This window comes from Cyprinus carpio, chromosome B1 (assembly GCF_018340385.1).
Source record: "Cyprinus carpio isolate SPL01 chromosome B1, ASM1834038v1, whole genome shotgun sequence".
Classification (NCBI taxonomy): Eukaryota; Metazoa; Chordata; class Actinopteri; order Cypriniformes; family Cyprinidae; genus Cyprinus; species Cyprinus carpio.
The window spans coordinates 30,732,200-30,737,576 of NC_056597.1; positions in this window are offsets into that span (position 1 = coordinate 30,732,200).

Consider the following 5,377-nt stretch of genomic DNA (forward strand, 5'->3'; position numbering starts at 1 on the left):
AACCTGGACCGGAATGAATATGTTAGCAACAGTAGTTTATTACAGCTATTTAATATCGTGCCTATCCAGACATCACCAGTCTTGATGGTGTTTTTTAGAGAGCTGAAAGCTGCAGATGCAGGAACATACAGGTGTGGAGTGAATGTACTGACTATACTGAGAGCGTGCCCTGAACTACAGCTGATCGTCAAGACACGGGTGAGGACCAGAGAAAAGACTGAATCTTGTATGAGTAAATTAATTTTTCTGATTTTTAATTAACAAGTTTCCTTGGTTTTATAGATGCAAAATAGCCATGACTGAATCTGTTTGTCTTGTTGGAGAAGTCAACATCTCCTGTCAGATTCCAGAGGAACATGAAGTTCATTTTCTGTAAAGAGGATGTTAATCACATCTGCCAGAACATCAGCTCATCTAGGAAGAATCAGAATTCAGAATCAGAAAGAGCTTTATGCGAAGTATGCTTGCGCATAAAAGAATTTGTTTTAGTGACACAAGCTTCCAGTACACAGAGACAACAACACACAGACAAAAAAAAAGGCAAATAAATTTACATTTACATCTAATCATTTAGCAGACGCTTTTATCCAAAGCGACTTACAATAGAAAACAATAGAAGCAATCAGATCCTAACAATGAGAACAACAACACGGTATTACAAGTGCTATGACAAGTCTCAGTTAGTCTAGTAGACAGAACACGTAGCCAGTTTTTGTTTTTGTTTTTTTTTTTTTTTTTAAGAATATGATAGACAAGAAAAGAAAAGTACTAGTTTTAGTTGGTCGGCGTAGGTTAAAAAAGATGAGTCTTTAGATGTTTTTTGAAAATGAGTAAAGACTCAGCTGTCTCGAATTGAGATCTTAAGGTCATGCTCCCACCCAGTTTCGCTTATCCCTATGAAAAAAGGTCCGGTGAGAGTGATTTTTGAACCTCTTTGGAATGGAACCACAAGGCGTAGTTCACTTGCAGAGCGCAAAACTGCTGGAGGGTGCATAAGATTGAAACTAATGTGCTTATTGTATGTTGGTGCCGTGCCAGTGTCTCGTCTTGTATGCAAGCATCAGTACCTTGAATTTGATGCGAAGCGGCTACTGGTAGCCAGTGTAACCTCCGATGAGGAGAGGAGTAACCGTTGAGCTGTTTTTGGATCATTAAGACAACCCTCGCTGCCTGCATTCTGGATCAGTCGCAGTTCGCAGTTTGATAGCGGCCATGCAGAAGGCCGCCAGGCGAGAATTACAATAGTCCATGGCTGGACGAGAACAAGAGCTTGGACAAGAAGTGGGACTGGCTTGCTTGACAGGAAGGGTCTAATCTTCCTAATGTTGTATAAGGCAAATCTGCAGGACGGTTCATTGTAGCAATATGGTCTGTGAAGCTAATATGATCGACTTCACAAACTCCTCGGTTTCTGGCTTGTCTGGAAGAAGTTTGGTTGGACGAACACCATGTATAGCGAAGTTGTATGACAATACACCCAGACAGCAACAACAAATAAAAATGTATAAAACAGTTGTGCTAAGGAAAAGGGCTTCATAAAAATTCAATATGGATCCCTCACCATCCAAGTGACCACCTTTTTGAACTTTTGCCATCGGGACGGCGCTTCAGAGCCGCAAATTACCAGGACAGTCAGGCACAAGAACAGTTTCTTACCAGGTAACAGTCAAAACCGTTATCTGTAGTCTTCTGATTGTTGATTTTGTAGCTGAACAAACCAGGACAGTTATTTGAGAGTGCACAGGACCAGACTCACTGAATGGCTGAGTAGAAAATGCTTCAGCAGCATCTCCTTGTGGCAGGTTAAACATTCCTCAGCTGGCGACAGGCAAAGTACAAACCTTTTGTTGGGCCTTTTTAAACCAATGGAGTCAGTGATTGTCCCACTTCCAGCGGTCCTGAGAGATGGTAGTTCCCAGGAATCTGCATGACACTCCACTGCAAGCACACCAGTGCTGTCTATGATGGTGAGTGGGGGGAAGTGCAGGGGGGTTTCTCCTGAAGTTCAACTATATCTCCACTGTTGTTGAGAGTGTTCAGCTCCAGGTTGTTAAGCGACTGCCATCAGACAGCTAGCTGCTCAACCTCTTTGTCTGTAAGCAGACTCGCAACCATCCTGGATGAGGCCGATGACTGTAGTGTTGTCTGCAAACTTCAGGAGCTTGGACAGAGGGGTCTTTAGGGGAGGTGCAGCGTTGGTGTAGAGGGGAGAAGAGCAGTGGGGAGAGAAAACACATCCCTGAATGGCACCCCAGTGTTGGTGTGAAGCAGCTGTTGGACATGAATTTCCCCATGTATCACTAGCTGTTGCCTAGCTGTCAGCAAAGCTGGTGATCCACTGACAGATAGAGCTAGGAAAGAGAGCTGGGTCCGTTTGGGTCTGGAGGGCTGTTGGAAATGATGGTGTTGAAAGCAAACCTAAAGTCCACAAACAGCGATCCTCACATAAGTCCCCTGTTTTGTCCAGATGTTGCAGGGATGAAGTGAAACCCCATGTTGATTGCATCATCACCCATGGAACATGTTTGCTCTGTAAGCAAACTGAAAGGGGGGTGCCAGCAAGGGTCCAGTGATGCCCTTCAAGATACGCCAGACATCAAGTTTTCAAAAGACTTAATGAACGACAGACGTTAGAGCCACAGGTCTGTAGTCGTTTAAGTCTGTTTATCTTGGGTTTCGTTGGAACGGGGCATGGATGGTGGGACAAGTTTGAAGCGCAGGAAGGCACTTCACACAACTCCAGAGAGATCTGTTGAAGATCGTGTGAAAAGATGTGGGGCAGGCTGAGTCAGCACAGGTTTTTCAGACAGGCTGGTGTAAACGCCATCGGGTCCGGTTGCTTTTCTTCTTTTGTTCTTTCCTGAAGACCTGCCAGCACATCATCCTCACTGATTTGAAGTTGCAGGTCGTGGGAGGAGGGCGGATTTCAGGAGGTGTGTAACGGTTGTGTATGGGAGATGAGGGTAAGATACGGGTGTGGGGGGTTTTTTCAAATCTACAAATAAAACTCATTCAGGTCATTAGCCAAGTCGTTTTGGATCTTGCCAATGCAGGGTGGGGGGGGGGTGTCTTGTAGTTAGTTGGATGGCTCTCAGTCCTTTTCAACAATGAAGTTGAGTCGTTCAACTTTTTAGTGTAGGTCCTTTTAGCCACTCTAACATCTCTTTGTTCAGTGTGTTCCTGGCCTGATTGTACAAGAGAAATCTGTAGCCCATTTTGATAGGCATCCTCTTTGACCTGACGAAGATGTCTGAGTTTTGCTTGTAAAACCATGGCTTATCATTGTTGAATGTTAAATAAGTCCTGGTAGAATTGCAGTATATCCTCACAAAAACTAATATAGTTCGTCCAGATCTGGGGTAGCAGCTTCAAAAACACTCCAATCAGTTGAGGCGTCCAAAAACAAAGCTTGTACAATCCTGCTCTGTTTCGTTGGTCCATCTATTCACAAATCTATACTACAGGTTTTAGCAGATTTAAAGTTTCCGCTGTTTGTAGGTCAGTATAATGATGCAACCAGGCAGTGATCAGAGAGCCCCAAAAGCTTCTGGTGGAACAGACTGATATGCATCCTTTAATTGTGGTTGTAAACAGTGATCTAGTATGTTACTTGTCTCTGGTGGGGACATGTAACATGCAGTCTTGTATTGTGGCAGTTTCACAAGGAGAGATTGACTTTATTAAAGTCCCCAAAAAATGAGGTAAAACATTGTAAAAAATTTGATTTAAAAAACATGTTGTTCTGTTCTCTGTGAATCTGATCAGCAAGTTTCTTGTAAAGCCAGGCTTACGTGCACTTGCGGAGGAGATGTAAACACTTCCCAGAGATGAACGAGTTGTGAAAACGTCCCACGGCGGAATAGACCGGCTGCATATTTAATCAAAGAGAACTTCTAGATCCTGAACAGCACAGGAAATAAAGTGATCAGAAATTGAATGGTTCATCAGAGAGAAAATGAAGAGAGAGTTGTTTACCCCCCCCCCCCCCCAGTGAGCATCAGTGCTGTGAGTGTGAGAGATGCTGGAGTTTACTGGTGTGGAGCAGAAAACACGAGACACATCATGCTGACTTTCATCCCCCTGACCACTAAATTCAGCACAACCTCATCAGTGAGTCCATTCAGATGATTTCACATGTAATTCAACTTACAGTCGGTTCAGAATCACCCTTTGTGTTAATGTCTGTGTTTGTTGTTTGCTAGATATGCCTCCAATAGTGAAGGACTATGAATAGGGTGACCAGATTTATCATGGAAGATGATCAATTTCATCTAGATACTATATAATATAAGTATATATATATACTATATATATTATATATATCTATTATATAGTATTATATATATACGCCTACCTTACACACACTTACATAGTTATATTTTATATACAAATAAAGCAAATGTACCAAAAACCATAGAGAAAATACAATTAGATACACATTACCTATTAAATAAACTTGCTTTTCTAATTACAGTAGGTTAACATGTATAACTTTATTAACATATTTTGTTGTTTGTTTAAAACATTAAGTGGAGACAGGACAAGGTATTTAATTAGGCTGATGTCCCTTTAAGACCGAACTGAACTATATATACTGACACGTATCACGGTTTTCACCACACTGTTTTACAGTTCACTTACAACCAGTCGGTTGCCAATACTTTCCTGTGGAGAAACCCCCAACACTGCAGCTGTGTCCAAAAGTTGGTGTGCCACACACCTGTTCGGGAAAAAAAGGCCACGGGACTTCGAAGACCCCCGACCTCCGAATTGCACGAAGGGTTTCCGAAGTGCGTGAGATGCTCCGCCTTCACCAGGATTTACTTAATTCACGTCACCAGGTGTTTCCGATTAGCGGCTCTGTCGCCTAGGCAAACGGTTGCGCGCACAGAGCGCTGATGGAGAGGACTAGTCCTTGCCAGGATAGGTGGAGCCAGAACTGCTCGTTTTTTGTTTTTTATGAAAGTTAAAGTTAAGTTAAGTGCACGGAACTCCGAAGTGCGCATTTGGAAGTGCGAATGCGTCACAGTGGCGCGGACGAAAGACTGACGAGTATTTCGAAAGCGACTTCAATATGCGCCCTTCATTTCCCATGAAAAATTAAGTGGTACATCTAATGGACACTTCGCACCCCTTCCCTATCCCAGGAAAATCACTTGCGTGCATATGGACGAATGGTTTATATTCAGAGGCATGAGTGAGAGTTCTGTGGAGGACTTCACCATTGAAATGTAAGTATTGTGTTATCACTTTATCTCAAATACTGAGCGAAAGTCGTTTACAAGCCAGGTTTTTTTCTAACATCAAAGCCCACAAAACAATAAGACAGCCACCGACTATATAAAGGCAATGGTCTTTCCTTTGGTTGTGCTTCTGT